Source organism: Anopheles nili, chromosome 2 (assembly GCF_943737925.1).
Source record: "Anopheles nili chromosome 2, idAnoNiliSN_F5_01, whole genome shotgun sequence".
Lineage (NCBI taxonomy): Eukaryota > Metazoa > Arthropoda > Insecta > Diptera > Culicidae > Anopheles > Anopheles nili.
The window spans coordinates 52,801,431-52,819,070 of NC_071291.1; positions in this window are offsets into that span (position 1 = coordinate 52,801,431).

The following is a 17,640-nucleotide window of genomic DNA, read 5'->3' on the forward strand; positions in this document are numbered from 1 at the left end:
TCGACAAGAAGGCAAGAGAAAACAAACAAATCGGCACTTCAAATAAAGCAAAGTGAGCGTTTGCAAATAGCGAGTTTCGGTGACGAAATTGTTGGTGAAATACTTCCATCTTCAGCGGTGTTGAGCGAAAAGAAGAAGGTGAGTCTCATGGGGTGTCTCTTTCGTCTTTTTTTGGGATGAGAAAAATAATAGCCTACTGCGATGTGAGAACTGCAAAGTCCATTACCTCGCAATTAGAGCCATAGCTTACATTTTTCAACGTTTTGTTCAAACCCAATGCCACAGGCAGGTCGATAAATGACACGAAAAGAGAAGAGTTGGTTGAATCCAAAAAAGAGACGTCACCGGCGTTGAATGGTGATGCAAATTGCAATTGGTTTTTAATTGGGGCCAAATGACAAAAAATAAAGAACGAACAAATTCGTCAAACATGATTGTAGCACAGTAAACAGCCGTCATTGCAGGTAGTTTGAAAAACACTAACCACAAACAAACGTGTGCAGTATTGAAGGAGCTGATGGGGAAAAAACATGCCGGTAGGAAAAATAATAATCATTACATTGGGTAACACGGGCGTTCAAAAGCAAAAACAAAATTGCTCTAAATTATATGCGCAATTGGCCGGAGGGTGGTTTGGGTCGGAGCAAAACATGTTGTTGCCACAATATACACCGGAATTTCGATGCTTAGCTTTTGCAAACTCTCGCAAACAACATCGCGGAAAAAAGACACTCACATACGTGTCCCCCGGCCTTGGCATCGAGCCCATTTTTTGTTGTTGCTTCTATTCATTCGGTCATTCCAAAAATGGCGCCTGATGTCTCGTTCAATCAAACTCAAAATTGTCAACAGCTTTTATTGTGCTGTGTGCGAATTTTGCAGCTGTTTGTTTCGCCCGCGTTGCTAACGATTTTAGAGATCTTTTCCTCTTCGTCTTTTGCTTCATCAACCCTCCTTTCCAAGGGCCGGTGGGTTTCGCGTGAGGTATTTGCGAATCTATTTTTACTCGCCGCCGCAACCAACTTCCGGTGCAACCGAGACAATGGTCCGTGGGTCGGCGGGTATTTGCAACAAATCAAACTAAACCACACGAACGAGAAGCGCACGAGCTGGTAGCGCCTGGGTTAATTTAACGCAGATGCAGCGGCCGTTTTTGTCGGCTTCGTCGCCATCTTGTGGTGGTGTTTTTCGTTTTTCCGTCCACCGTTTTTAACCAACCCCCCCCCCACCCCAACACGTCACACACACACACACGATGGTGCTGGGCAAAATAATATTTGCATCCCCTTTCCAATGCATCTGATCGTTGCACACATGCATCTATTTACGGCTGTGGTGTGGTGGTGTGTTGCGATGCGCTTGAGAAGAAAAATTCATTCACAGTTGGCCATGGCCCGGCCCTGGGGAGTCGCTCGCAACGATGAATGACGGTGACGTAACGATCCACGTTGCGCACTTCCTTGCGTAGGTCTCTTGGGAGGGGTAGGGATAAGGAGTGGAAGGGGGTGGGGTGGGGTGGTTTACTCGCCCCCCTCCTCCCAAACACTTCTCCCTCCATCCGATAGCATTATCTTCGTCGTGTGAATCGGATCGGGGATGGTGATTAAGGAGAAAACATGTTTTCTCAATCGAAACTCGCTTGCTTTGGGATTGCATGCTTGCTATTTCGCTCAAACACATGCACGCGCGATCATGTCGAAGAAAAACAGTATCTGTGATGGGCACAGATGGATGCAGCTGTGTTTGCGTCTGTACATCGATTTTTCCAACCCCACATTCCCGTTTTTTTTGCCACCAACCTCCCACCCCCTTGGCCTCGCTTTCTTAATTGCACATTTCGCCTTCAACGGGTAGAGGAAAAAGCTTTCATTCGATTTGAAAGCCATACCCTCGAATCAATCCCAATGAAGCGGGCATTGCAACTTCCGCGATTTTACTCGCCTTCGCACAGCGTGTGTTAGATAATGGTGCATAGCCTCTGGCTTTGGACACCATCGGAAGGGAAAATGAGCCTCACCGCTTGCCTTTTTTCCGGTTCGTTGTGTTCCGTTTCGAGCTGGTGCAAAACGCTTTCCCGGCAACGGTGGAAAGCACTTTCTTATCCATGCCGGTCGAGCGATTTAATGCACATTTTTATCGCGTCTTTCTCCGGTTCGTGGGCCGGCTGAATAGATGGTTTATTTTCCCGACAATTAGCTAACACTTTCTCGTTTTATCATACCTCGTTTTTTGCATGTTTTAGACGACCGTCCTTTTTTTAAGCGCGAAATTGGTAAAGGTACATTTTCCATGAATTTTGCCCCCTTCATTTCGAGGATCATGTTCTCGGTTTAGCGAACAAATCCCCGCCCGTAATCGGTGCCCTTCACGTATCCATTTTCCTTCACTCGAAAACGCGCACAAATAAACACCGATTGATCCTTTTCGATACATCAATCGGTGTATCAAGTGTAGCGGCGGCTGTTGTTTGGTTGTGTTTTTTTTGCGGATAATTTTGTTTGGCTTCCCCCTGAAGGGAAGTTCGCCAATGCCACAGATAGTCGCTTTCTTGCAAACCCCGGCTTCAACGCTATCATGTTGTTGTTTTGTGGATTTCAACCTTTGGGTTAGCGTTTCGATGGCTTCTACGCTATCGAATTCAAGCTAAGAGTGAGTCATCACACGTCGCGCCATAGGGCTGGAATTTTGCGACGCTCGTATGAGGCACTCTCTTGACTTTTAATTGCATTAGAAACCAATAAAACATTCGATAAAGTTAATCTACTCACATCCGTTGGGTGGACGCGAAAAGGCACAACCGCGTTCATTCGCTACCCTGGGAAACAGATTCATTATTCGGAAAGAGCGAAATGGCAGCAGCCATCGTTTGCCGAAAATTAAAATGCAAAAACAAAAACGCAAGGGAGATGAAGTGGAGCAAGTGGATGAAAAAAACAAAACAAAACAAAAAAGCGCCCTACCAATGAATGGACCGGAAGTGTAGTGTGCGGTTTTGTGGCCAACTTCCTGCAGATGCAACAGTCGCGTTGGGCAATCTGATGCCACCACGCTTGTTGGGGCTCATTTGTTAACGATCCTCTCCACCGGGGGGGATCCATTCCATTTTCTAGTCCCACTGGCTTCTCTCTCTCTCTCTCTTTTTGCATGTAACAGGAAACGATGGGGTGATCTGACGACGGAAAGGCTCGTCACCATCGCCCTTAGGTGCTTCCTTTCGGTGGGTTTGAGAGTTACGTTTAGCTGCTTCGTTTTTCCTTCTGCTTGCGAGGTGGAAGAAAAATATCCGCACAAGGAAGCCATCGGACGATTAAGTGTCTTCAGGGGTTTGAAAAGGGCAGTGTCGTTTGTTTTGTTCGCTCCCTATTTTCTACTCACGTGTAATCTGAATGACGGTATCGTGTTGTCTCATCATTATGCTGCAAAATTCGCATTGCAAAAGATCGCACGCTGTGATGCCGCCGTGGCAGTTCCCCTTCCTTTTCTATCATTGTTTGACCTGACTCAGGAAAAAAACACCCCTTTACTAACGACATTTTGGTGCTGGAACGGGCCATTGTGTGCGTCTGATTCACGCCAGCACACGTCCATCACCGTGTGATCATGTGATTTTGGACAATCGATCCATCAGTCAGACAGAGAACGTGCGTGTTGTGAGCCTCTCTCTCTCTCTCTCACTCACTCACCCGGACCAGCAGTTTAGTGCGACAGTTCCCGGAAATTACGTCAAACCGAGGAGTGGTGCGTGCTGTTTTTTTTATTCCTTCATTTTCAGTGGCTTTCACGTGACCTCTGCGTGTGGTGGCGCTTGACGGGAAAGTCCCTCAATCGATCGATAGTTCGAACTCGTTGACAAATGCGACCGGAAGCATCCTTTCCGCTACACCGCGAAACATCGCCATCCATCAAATGACTCTCGGTGGTGTGGTTTGATTGCGTAACGAACCACGGGAACGTTTGATGGCTTCATTATGGTGATGGACGGCCGCTCCTTACCAATTAACAAGCCTCTGGATGGTCTGGAACTAATTGTAGACGGTGTTAGAGAGCAGAAGGAAAATATCGTGTTCTCCATCATTTGCTAATGGCGCTTTGGAGCCCAATTTTCGGTGCAGCCAGGGTTCTTATTTCACGTCGCGTTGTTTTGCATTTTTTTTTTATTAATTATCTACTTTTACATCGCCCCGACCCGAAAGTCGATATTTTTGTTTATTATGTCAGCCCTTCGCCACGGTGCGAGTGCGGTGAATGATAACGGCGTGAGTCAAACCCCGAATGTGATAACGATTGACTCTTCCGCTTGTGGTTCGTGAGCCGGAAGAAGGCCCCCCATCAAAGCATGAATGAACACCCGTCATTCTCCCGTGTGTGTGTGTGTGTGTGTGTTTGAACCGTGGAACCATAAAGTGATTTCTCGTGTGCAATATCAGGTATGCGACACTCGTACAAACTCTGCGGATCTACAAAGAGCAACGAGACAGAGGATGGGCGGATGTGACGACAGAACATTTGTCGGATGTGGAATGATAAATGGCCGGTGGTTTTGTGGGGGAGGGAAGAGGCGTTTCGTTGGTGCCCTGATTTGATTAGGGTTTTAGGTACGGTGGAAACGCACCGGAGACGGAAATACCCCACTCACCGTGTGTTTGTGTGTGTTGAGACACACAAGACGACGAGACGATGAGCTGGCTCGTGTCTCGCCTCCGGACATGTCGCATATTTTCTTATCTCGCTATCGCGTGTCGCGTCTCCTTTTCCACGTAATTGACACGCTCCTTGCACGAGTCTGGTTTGCGTAAGGAAAGGAGAAGGTTCCGGCCGCTTCGTGGAGAGCGAGAGAGAGAAAGAGGGCTCAAGACAAAAAAAAGGTTAACTCTATTTAGCAAATAAATTGCGCCCACGTAGTTGTTGCCAAACCTCTTGTGGCTGTGGAGTGGGGAGGGGAGAGAAGCCGGAAAATTGTAGGCGGATGTGAGAGGAAACCTTAAGGCATGACAAATTGAGCCTCCACCGAGCGCAGGAGGAAAAGTGAAACCAACTTTGAAAGCTCTTCGGCGAAATGTGTGAGATAATCGAGTCAGGATGGGAAAAAGAATAGCAATAGAAAATGGACGAATGTGCGTGTGTGTGCACGTGGGGGTGGATGTGGGAATGATTTATGCGAGCGTGATGCATGACGTGACGTGTGCGTTCGACAAAACGCCAAGGCGTAACATTTCGCGCCCTAAAAACGGCAAAAAGAGAGACCCACTGGCTGCGAGAGGTGTTGGTGTAATTTCGTTTGTGAAAATGAAACCACTTCTTTTATCAGGGTTTTTTTTCGGGGGAGTGAGGATGCTGAGGAGGAGAGATAGAGCCACGATGAAAGTAAGCTCGTATTAGACAACAGTCTTGCAGAACGAATAAATTGGGATGCTGCTGGGGCTTAATAGGTGCCCTTGCAGTTAGGGAGTCTACTTACGCAATAAGGGCTTTCTTTTAGCCATCAGTGGTTCATCTCTTCTTTTCAAAATGTGCTAAGGTAACTACCAACGCATGAAGGAAGAGCAAATGCTTGTTATGAACAGTCTGGTGTGGTTGTGTAACGAGAGTCAAAAGTGTATCAACACAGGAACATACAACTGGATAAATATGCATCCACAGTGTTTGTTTTTATCATGTAAGGTTAGCCCATTGAGCAAACAAAGTAGATAGTTTACAAACACGGCTTTCAAGCCTTCATAACCGGAATAAAACCAGCAATTTCCCGCCTGACGAAACGTCATTTCTTGTGAGCCCAATCTTCGCACCAATTCTAAGCTCATCGTTAACGAAATCCCCTAGCGAAGAAGCACGGGATTTAGAAGGTACCGGATGGTGGGTTTTGAGAGACAAATTTTGATGCGGCAATCAAACAGTGTGGAATGCTTCACATCCCGCCGCACCACAAATTGGATATTTCCTGAAACCCCCAGGTACAGCACCAGAGAACCATTGAGACATCAGTTATGTTGGCCCATGTTCGGCTGAGAAGCCACCAACCACATCAATGAGGGCGCGGTTTGTGTTTGCGTAACCAAGAATCACTGATTGGGAGCATCCTGCCGTTTGCGCATCTATTAATCGTCGTTGTCGTTGTCGCCTAGCGGGTCAGAATAATGCTGACGAAGAGTCCCAATTTTACGGTCAGCTTTTCGCACAATGGTGGCGTGATGCGTCTGTGAGTATACACCCTCTAGCCGCTGACACCCGAAGGATCTGCATAATTCCTTATCGCGACCCCACGATGGCCTCCTCGAAGCGCACCTTAACGAGATGAACGCGGTTTCCTTAACGAATTTGTTATTCTTTCCCGTCAATCGCGCTAAAGGAGCAACGTCGTGTTGCGAGACTGTTCCGGTGGATCACGTCGCTTCCTTTGTTCGCCTTTGTATGTGTGTGCCTCTCTTGCAGCAGACCGTGAATTCCGTGAAAGGAACTCACCCAGCTTCCAGCTCACTTAGCCGCAACAATGGACGTTCTTAATGCCGAACCGGTGTGTGGCAGGATATGGTGCAAGGTCCCGAAAAAGCAAACTTCTTTTCTCGATGGTTCCGTTTTACGCTGCCACGGTCGCTGGTTGGGATCTTTTCGAAGAAACGCCCCTACGAGGTCTGAACGTTCGCTTGCTGACGTGCACACGTCGTAGTATGGCTGCTTCCAGGAGTAGTCCTCAGGGACGATGCGTTGTATGTTTTCCCTTTCTTTACGTACACACGTTTACCCGTCCGTTGGGGGCTAGATTGTTGTTCCTTTTTTTTCTCTCTCCTCTTCCAACGCATGGTCCATGGATTCATGCGTTTTTTTGCCCCTGCCCAGACACTTCGTAGAAGTAGCTTGCGCTCGAGTAGCAGCGGCAGCAGCAGCAGCAGCAGCAGCTGAAAGGTCAACCTGATCGAGCGTAAGTGATGTGAAGGGCTTTCGGATTTCGAATGCGTACGGACCGGACACCATGGGGGCGCAGGACAGATGGGAAGAAATAATTCTAGGACACAGCGTGCCGGTCGAGTGTTCCCTCCAGGGAGAGAGAGAACTTCGTAGAAGAGCTTGCGTTTTGGCCTTTTAAAAACGTAAAGTAGGTAGCATGTTATCCGGCCATCAATCCTTGCAATTAACAAGGAACGCGAAACAGCACGAGAATGCGAAACAGAGAGCAGCAGCACAGTCGTTGGTATATAGGCTACCGGTCCTTCGAATGAGCCACTGGTAGGAAAATAAAAACAGATGAATGGTCCCCGAAGGAGGCGCTCGCACATGTCTGGGGCAATTCGGGAGACATCTGCGCACCACGTGAGAGAAGAAAAGCCTGGCAGGTAAAATCTCCAGCCGGCCATACCTTTGATAGACACCGAATCGAGCGAGGAGGCTGCGTTGTGATGTGTGTCATGTTTCCGAGGCCATATTTGGAATGGTACGGCTGGTTGACCTTTTTTTTTTCTTTCGCTCGAAAAAGGAAAGGATAATCGAACAACAGGAGAAGGATCAGGCACGACAGAAGGTGTGAAGCCCTATCAGGGCGGGAAGGGCTGAAATCTGAATAATTTTCCTACCTGCTCCGTTCGTCGGCAGGGTCAGGTTGGGTCCTTAGAAGAAGGACGATGATCAGCCAGATATCGCTAGAATTAGGGATATCCAGTGGGGGGGTTGAAGGACAATCGGAACAAAGAACTTCCTCTCGGTTGATGAGCCTCTAGCCTCGGAAGATATTCGAGTGAAAAAAGATATCGTATTCTTTGAATCACCTTAGAAAGAATGTTTCATAGATTTCGCTGAACGGGTTGATGGCAAAGTTTGTTCTGTAACAGGAATTCGGTTCCAAATTCGACAATAGGGCTTCGTTTCTTCGATGATGGATTCGATGGAGTTTGCCATAATTTGTAAAACAAGAAACATCCCGAACCCCGGGGTACTTGTTTAGATAAGATAAGGTGTTTGTCGGAAACATCCGGCTTCCACTGGAAAACCGGAGCGTTTGTTTGCCCCCGTGCACCTATTTCGGAGTAAAAAGTCGCTCACCCGAGACTCTAGACCAGGTTCTTAGGAACTTCATGGCGCTTGTTTTGTGTTGTCAGCGCTGATAACACGCTGATCTCGCTTATCTGGGTCGGGTGCGTGGGTTCTCAACCGACAATCGGTGGCACCGCAAATCCTTGTTGCCCTTCGTTCACGGCGACGACCGGGGAACACACCGTTTAGGGCTGATGCTTCCGGTGACAAACGTCATCGTGTGGTATTAAATTACACTTGTCAAATCTCGGTGTACACGGCGTTTTTATTATGTACCTGTTATCAAATTGGATTTTCTGCGAAAGCATGAAAGCGAGATCATAAACGGAAGCGGGCAGAATCGAGCGCGTGGCTATAAATCTACTGTTGTTCCTGGAGTGACGAATGTGTTGATTTAGGTTGAATTGGAAAAACAAAACCGGCGGCCCGATAGATCGATTCCTCGTGCGTTGCGATGTTATTTCAACAAACCGGTGCCCCACATATGGGGTGTTTCTTTGGAGCACATTTGCAATTCACCGCAGCTGTCTGTGGCGTAACATCGTCACATTTCCCAGCACATCTATAGTAGGCTGTTCTTGCTACTTTGCTCTACGAGAAATCGCTCCTAGCCATCTTCATGCCATCTTGCGCCGTCTGATTTCGGGGTCATCTTCCGATGTATCATAATTAAAGGGAACATTCAGAGCAAGTCACAGCATTTGAATATGGAACACATGACGAGATTCACGGGGCACCAACTGACAAGCAAACATGTGCGTATCGCCTTAAACCTACTGAGTAGTTGCAGGCTTAGCTAGCACTCTCGACCTGGTTCAGTGGATGCGCTCTGTTGTTTTGCTTTCGCAAGCCTACTCTGATCGGAACAGGCTTTTACTATACCGACGCGCAAAACACGAACATCGATGGCAAGATCTGGACCGGTTTTCGAACTAAACCAGCCTTGCGAGAATGATGCGCCAGTGTGTGTGCGTGTATGTTTCAATTTTTTTTTCGATATAAAAACCCCCAAGAGATCGCTCATAAATTCCTCCTCCCTGTACATAAGGCGAAGAGTGTAGAATGAAAGATAGGTATTTTTTTTCTCGGTTCATTGGAATCTCTTTGCCCTCCGGCGGGATCCATCGTAGTGGATGCATGAACCAGGACGAGAAAAGACGTTCCAAAAGGAATCCACCCGAAATAAGAGCGGCCGGCAGCGTTCCCGTTGTGGATGGATTGCCGCCTTCCGGATGACGTTTAATGGGCATTGGCCTCTCGCTAGTTGGGTAGTTTTTTCGGTTTCCGTTCGAGCTCACGTCTCGCGAGAGAAATCCCTTCTTCCAACAAAATAAAACAAAAAAAAGCGAGGAAATTGAAAACAACCACAACAACCCCAGACACGGGGAATCTTAATCGAATGCTTAGAGAACCGAAAAGCAGCGGATTGGAAGCGCCTCCGAAGGGTGAATGAATTCGAAGAAAAGCGTACGTTCTCTCTCTCTCTCTCTCTCTCTCTCTCTCTCTCTCAACTCCCTTTCCCGGGTGTGGATTTTTGTGCCGCGCTCGTTGTTGCTTCTTCCGGTGGCCGGTTTAGTCATGCCCCGGGTGTAGTTGGTGGTGTTGGTGGTTCACCATCTCAAAATCATCACCATCATCATCATCATCATCATCATCGACGATTTGTGCTCAGTGTTATGCATCTTTGCCCGCTTCTCGGACGAACGGACACACGCTGGGGTTCTTCGTACGTTCCGTTTCTTGGTCTCTGTCCCGAATGGCTTAAAGGAGGAGGTCTCTACCCCTTCTCCCCCCGCTCCACTCCGCTTCCCTCACTACCCTGGGGTTGTCCAGGGTCGGGGCTATTGCCCTCTGCGTTCGAGAACCACCGGTTGAACGGAAAACCTGAAACAGAAGCGCATGTCCAACGTTTTCTTCATCGTTCACTTGCTTGCGCACACACATACAATTCCCTTAAAGGAAAAGGGAAGACCGACCCTGCGCGTCGTCGTTCGGTTGAAGGGACAGGTGCGACAGAGACGATCCTCCCCTTCGGATCGACCACGTTTCGAGCGAGCGCGAGGTGGTGAAAAGTTTTAATTGCTTGCGCATTCGATGCAGATGCACCCCCGACGAATGACTATGCTGTGAAAGAATGAGCTTCGAATGTTTCCTCTAATACCCGGTGTTCGGTTCTCTGTCAACAGAAGCGTCATTTTCGGATGGCCATCTGGTGCAGCAGTGCACGGACTACAAAAGATTCTCCTGCACCGATGCGCTCATGCGGGATCATCCACCTGGCGGGCAATTAATGTATTCCGGGTCTGTCGAATTGATATGGATGGCCTCGTGCAGGTGGAAAAGAGACGTTCCCCTTTGCAGGCACGATGCAGAACAATGCAGGCCTTAATTTCCCTCCATATCGCGTCTGTCCTGTCGCAGTGTGAAGCACAATGGTGTGTGCGCGCTGCATGGCTAATGAAATTCAATTAAATGCAAATCGCCTTCAAAGCCCCAACCATAATGGCCTGACTGAGTGAGGTGCATCAAACCCGAGGCGAAGGAGCAACGTTTTTGGGGTCATTCCAGGCGGGGCATTAGATTGGATTACGGCGGTTCGTAATCCGGTGGGCGTGCGTGTGTGCGTGTGTGTGTGTACGGAGGGAGGTCATGGAAAAAGGTCGTGTCCTCTGGGAGAGTAACGAACCTTTCAAAGCAGAGCTCCAACGGTTTTATGACCGGGTTTTTCCGATGCGCAAAATACGCCCTCCCATTTCCCGGAATGGTCTGGAGTTATTTTTTTATTCCGAGAGCTACGAATTCATGTGTGAAGGCAGAACGACGCGCGGATCGATGTTCTGTGGACGGATCGAGTTCCGATGAAATGTGAACTTATAATTTACCCATTCGCTGTGCGCGAACAGTTTTCCCGGGAACTCGCGGACGTGGAAAGAGTGTGAGAGAGAGAAATTTATTCATAAGACCCTTCTGTCCTGGGCTCGTTGGTGTGCTTTTCAACCGTGATAAGAATCGTCACCCCTATCGCGCCACCTCTCCATCACTCCATCGTCCACCTTCGCTCATCCTGCGATTATGGAAAATAATTTCTAACTGTTACATCCGTAGAACCGCGTGGCAGTTGTTGGAAAATTCCTGAAAATACTACTCCTTTTCTAAGCCACCCCCTGTTCGCCGAAAGCGACTGGCTCGAATTATCGGTCCACTGGTGTTCGTTTTTTCTTCGTGGAAATCTTTCCAATTTAACTCACCGCCCTGTCCGTCCTCCCGCCATTTTGTGGTTCCAGATCCGAGGAAGCTCCTGCTTTTCCACCACGTTGACACGCCGGTGGGTGGGTGCCTGTTTCGTTTTCAATTGGGTTTAAATTTCTATATTTTGCCTGCTCCAAACCCAGCTGTTGTGTGGGTGCGTTTATTTATCCATCGGTGCGATGTTCAATTTTGGTGTCACTTTTCCACGAAACGCCCGGGCGGAACTGGCGTCGGAAAATGCGAGAGACCCCGAAAGTGTATCCAATTAGAATTTCGCAGAACTCGTTTCCCGGCCCGTATTCGCTTTTCGGTATTATGCATGCCAAATGCTACCGGAGAAGGGCTTAACGAATGTCCCTGCTTCTGCTGTCAGGATAGGAACAACCCCTCCGGAAGTGTGACTCCATGCACAAAGGGTAGATAAGAGAAAGAAGGACAGTTCGTCAGGGTTTCGTGTTGCCAGGTTGCGGTCAATTGTCCTGCTGTGGCAGCTCTCGATGTGGTATCGCTTGACTCGGTGCTGAGGTTGAACCATTATTGGCGAATTATTATCCCTCCAGAGGGTGGTTTTAGAGGGCACGAGGGGGTGTGTTTCAATTACAACCATGCTTTGCATGCTCGCTCGCCTGCGATTGCATTATGATGGGGAGCCGTCCGACAATCTCTGCCGGGCGTGTTTGCTGTTGCATATTTTAGCAGATGCCGCCTTCCGGCTTCTGAAGGTTGGTTTTGTTTGCACATGAATTCCCTGACATTTACCTAAGGGAGGAGGAAGTAGGCTTGGGGGTGTGTGTGAGAGAGAGAGAGTATCCATTTCATACATCATTTATATGGACCGCGTTTGGCGAATGGTTTGTGCGATTGAATTTTCAATCAGTCATCGTAGCGCCGCATGCGTACGCGGGATTGTGCGGCTACTTTCCGGGAAAATTAGACGCAGATATAATAACCAATTCCGCAGCTCTCCGAAGCGTGGTTGGGGAAGCGGTTATTATTTCCACCCTCTGGTAAAGGCTATCATATGATCCAGGTGGGGAGTGGAAAGCTAGTTTACGTTGATAATATGATACTTGACGCATTGGACATCCGATTGATGGGTTGGGTTTATTGGGAATTATTTCACCATTATTAAAATTAGCCGGGAAATGTTTTGGTTTATTCGAATAAATTAAAAGGGGAACGAATAATGTCCCAAATCGATGGTAATTGAAGTGTTGAACGACTTGAATAATACTTTGAATCGACGAAAGTAATTTACAAGTTCAAATCAGGGATAGAATTTTCCAAAAAAAAAACAAATATAGGGCCCTAAAATAATGACCTTTGCAAAAAGTGAGCTCCCCCCAATTGGTTACTTGTATAAGAAACTTTGTCGTTGCCGTTATTTTGCCACCCCTGACCGGCAGGGCAGATGTTTTCACTGAGTTCATATTGAATCGAAGTTCGAGGAAAAACTACCATACATTTTTTTCCGATTCGATGAAAAGCTAATTGAATGTTCGCGTTCGCGCGGTACTTTAAATCACGTTTCACCGAATTGGCGCACAATCAAAGCGATTCATTTTGATCCGGCACGTTTCGGCGTATTTTGGAAACCGGAGCATATTGTTCCTTTACTCCGCACATTGTTGAAGGCTTTCGAAAAAAAGAGAGAGGAAAAAAAACATCCAAACCAAAACAAAAAAAAAACAGCAATGTAAATATTGAGAGGGAGGTTTGTGTTTTTTTTTCGTGCCTGTTTGTCCGCTAGTGCTTCTGATAGCTCATCCAAGCCACCGCCCAACCCCAAGACCGGATGTGTATTTATTTGAAATTCCACTGAAACCGGTCGGAAACCTCCAGCAACAGTGTTGGTTTAATGATCGTGTGCGGTATAGAGTTCTCGGAAGTGTTCCCGGGGGCGTTTTTGGGGCAGTGCGCTCCCGCTGATATCGTGATAATTATAAATTTCTACAATCTTGCCTTCCTTCTCCTTGCGACCCTGAGAGATACCCTGGCGATCTCGCCCAAATATGGGTTCCGCAGCAACGTATGGGTCTGGAGAATGTATCCGGACCGGTTCCTGGAATGGCAGAATCTCCCTTTAACAATGTCTCTGCACGCGCTACAATAGCGTAGTACATTGTGCCGGTTATTGTTGTCTGAGTAATAACCCTGCTCCATCAGAAAGGGGTGCGTGTGTGTGCCCTTACATTTTTGCTCACGCGTGAATCGATGACTTCAGCACGCATCACCCATCCCGATGCCAGCTTGCGCTTCTGCCCTTTTTCACGCACAAATTTCCAGGAACTTTGCGCACCCCTTGGTGCATGGACGTAAATTATTGGGGAGAAATTACCAGGAAAACTGGTAACGTCTTCATCATCATCATCCCACCACCCCATTCTTGTTGCGCAACGTTACACCAATGCCGTGGGGGGTGGTACAGGGAACTCGCATGCCCCGTGATGATGGGGTGGTTTTAAAGCGAATTCGTTCGAATTTTGTGATACAAGCGTCAGTGGTCAGCGAGATATGATCGCACCGTAACCGCGGTCCCGCGCCCGTACGGTGTGATTGCGAAAGCCACGAATGCTCACGGGGAAGCACGCGAAGCCTTTGAACTATTCCAGGAATTCGCGATCGCGTAACATCGGTGTTTGGTCCAGCGAGTTTCATCTCACTCACGTTGAGCACCGAATGAGGTCGAAAGCACGTTTTGGTACACTCGCCTCTGCGTTTGAGTTTGATTATGTGCCCGTTTTTTTTAGTGCTGTGATTTCCCTTCGTCTCATTCAGCAGCCTTGAACGCTCCCTTTGACCCATGGCATTTGCCAAACGTTTGCCGTTTCTTTCACGCAATGCCTTATGGTTCGATTGAAATTGGATCGATTCATTTTTTCACTCTCTGGGGTCGTTTTCGCACGAATTTTGTAATGCCAACACGAGCACGATTGCACTGCTGCTTGTCAATGGCAAAAGCGAAGGTAAAATTACTTGATAAGTTTTTTTTGCCATTATTATCAAGTAAGTTTTCGATCGCGAAATCGATCAAAAAATTAAAAGCAGTAGCAAATTTAGCGTTTATTTTTGTGAGTTCATTTGTAGGTAGATCCGTGCGATCCAGGACCTTTTTTTCCTCCATTACTTACACAAACGAGCTCACAATCTCCACTCTACCTTTCCAAAGGAAAAGCTTTCAGGCGACAATGATAAAAAAGGGACACAATTTTTGATGTTAGGGTGACTTTCGGTTCGTCAATATCGATTACTTTTACTTCTTAGAAGTTCTTGTCGAATCGCGCCGCAGGGATGGGAACTATTGCTTTTTGTCTCTTTTCTTTCTCTCTCTCTTTCGCTCTAAAAGCATTTTCAGGGAAGGCATCGATAATGGGGAAAACCCACAGAACCCCCGTCATTCTGCTCCAGCATACCCTCGAATAGGGGAGGTTGTCAGAAAAGCGAACTTATACACCCGCCGTTTGTTGCAGAACGTGACCGGTTGGAAACTTTAGTCGTTCCGTAGAAAAACCAAAAAAATAAAACAAGGAGGGAATTAAACTTTCCCAATACCGCGCCCGCGCGGTCTTGAGAAACAGACGACAGTTTCATTGTAAAAACCGTTCAATCGTTTCTCTTTCTCTCGTGATAGCTCATTTTTTTCACCCCCATGGTTGTTACCATTTCGGACAAACGAGTGTGCGGGAATTGGGACCCGAAAATTGTGTAGCCATTTCATTAGAATCAATCTCGGTTATTTCCAGTTCGAATGAATCTCGTCGCAAATTAAACTGATTGTTAGCGTTCGAACGAATGGGCAGGATATTAATTGCTGTTTGGAAATTTCATTTCATTAATGAATGCCTCGATTCATTGATGTGATTTTTGGGTATTCAACGATGAATTCAAGCGCTCTTTCATCGATTTGTTATTGTGAAGTTCAATTGAAAAGCAGTATTAGAATGGTTTGTATTTTTCTCCATCGGAAAATGCTTCCACCCGGCGAATTTAGTGCGCCTGCTATGTTTTTATCATTTCCATGCACAACTAGCCCAACTACGCGCGCGAGTGGGTGGTTGAGCCGTTCTACGAACGCAGCAGCTAATTTATCACGAACCTCCGTTCGAGCGTGTGGGGTTAATGCGGTGTGTTTATTGGTGAAAAGTTCACGGAAACAATTTCCCCATGCCCATGAGTACGAGTAACCTTTCTCGGAAAATGCCGCCCTCGCCGGAGACCACCCACCCAAGGCTAGCGAATGCGTCAGAGAATATGGCGCTCTGCTACTGGCGTTGCCTGACCGAGGTCAGCAAATCGATTCGCCATCTACATCCCATCGACGGGTGATTTATGCGTTAGCACCTGCTGTTTATGAGGGTGCTGTTTGGTGCGTAAACGCATGCGAAAACCCGCTTCCAGTTGAGGTTACTGTGGGCAAGCAAGCAAGCGTGGTGTGTAGTTGGCTCGGAGGGATTTTCCGAGTAAATTCGCGCACGGAATAGCTAATGGGCTTTGATCGGTTTCACTTTATCCACCCGACACGGTAAAGTGTACCTAATTTGTTCACCATTCGCCTCGACAGCTAGCTAACGTGCGCGTTCTGGTGATTAAATGGGGCGGATTATTCGACCGGAGGATGCAAAATGCATTCCCAGCATGCACTCGGGCATGCATCTTTGATCCGCACTCTCGACCCGCGTGTATGTGCAGGTGTGCTAATATTGCTTTAACCTAGATTGGCTCGACGCAAACGCGCATGAATCACACGCTGGGCGTTTAGTGCCCGGCGGTGGGAAAATCTGAGCGAGAACGCCCCCCTCGAACATAGCCATTTTTAGGACGTCCCTGGCGAGAAAACCACCGACATGCCGTCGATGCTGCAGCCAGAGAAGGGGTCTCGTGTATGTGTGCGAGTATGTGGGTGTCACGTGGAAACATTTCATCATCCAACGACGACAGCAAGCCAACAGCACGAGGCAGCAGTGTGTTTGTTTAGCAACACCATCACACACTGCGGGAGTCTTTGTTTACTCTATCGCTTCGCCGGCATAAGAAGTTGTGCTTCGCTCAGTGCCATCGTTGGGGAAGTCATCCCCCCCTCCCCTTTTGGGGGATGATGTTTCGAGGGGATGCCTTCCTCTTCTCGTAATCGAGCTGTAAATTCAACTTCTCCGACTGGGTGTTCTCGGCTCCAAAAGTAGGTTACTTCTGCTGGCGCGAGGGATGCCCTAGAACAAAGACGGAAAATTTAGGGAATCCACGCTGGATGGGCGAAGGTTTTTGTGAAGGTAATTTAAGCATGACTATGTTTTTTTACCCTCGCTCGATCTCTCTCTCTCTTTTTCTCGCTATTTTAAATCACAAATTTCACGTCTCGAAGTGGCTCCTGGTGCTTTTGTGTTTTACTCCCGGTCGTCCGTTCGTTTGATTCGTTTTCGGAGTTTTTTTGGCGCTACCGGGAAGGTGTGTGATGTTTGAATTATTTCAGAGTTAAAATATCTGGAAACCCCCATCCCATCATCATCCCTTCCCGGAGATGCCGCCATTCGACTCCTGCGGAATGGCATACGTCATGTTTATTCGTGTTTTCGTCTATGGCCTGCGCTCGATTGCGAGCTGGGGAATATTTGGGTTACATTGTTTTACGATGTTTTTTTCTGTTTCATTTTTCGTTTATCGTAATCTGCCATATCCCCCCCCAAAATGGAACGGCATATAGGCATTTTGGTGGAAAGAGGGAATGTGTGTATGGGCGTTCGGGGCCGTGAGGTAATGCTCAAGAATGCGCGCATAAATAGCGCCCAGGTATGTTACAGCGGACGCGTCATGTAGCCCTGTCAAGGATAAACGGTTTTAAGACAAGCGTGAGGGGTTGCGAGAGATAACGATAAGGTAAAAAAAAGCGTGGAAACCTCTTATTTGGAGGCACGGAAAATTGCCTTGCAAGATCGCCTTGATAAAGCTGTTCAACAGAATACATGTTATATATTGAATGTGGGTGATATGGTCTTGCTGTGTAAAAGATTTTTTGTGTAATAGAAATATGAAATTGATATTCTGACATACACGTTTGCTGGTGGCATAATGCTAAGAATTTCACGGTTGTTTGTTAGCTGGTAACATCTAAAATCATATCAATACGTGGCTGACAGAGAGAGAAAAAAAACATAACCTTTACATAGAAAGCCGATTAGTGGGGTAAAAAAAGGAATGGGAATTTATACATCGATGACCCTGAACTTCGTCGGTTTAGACGCCATTTAGCGCCGACCACGCGCGCTAGACAACCGAGAAAGTGACAACACGGTTTCGCAGAGCTGCCTGGGGAGTGTATTTCGAACAAAATCTAATAAAATTTTTAATCTCTTCCAGGAACGCCTTGACGTCCGA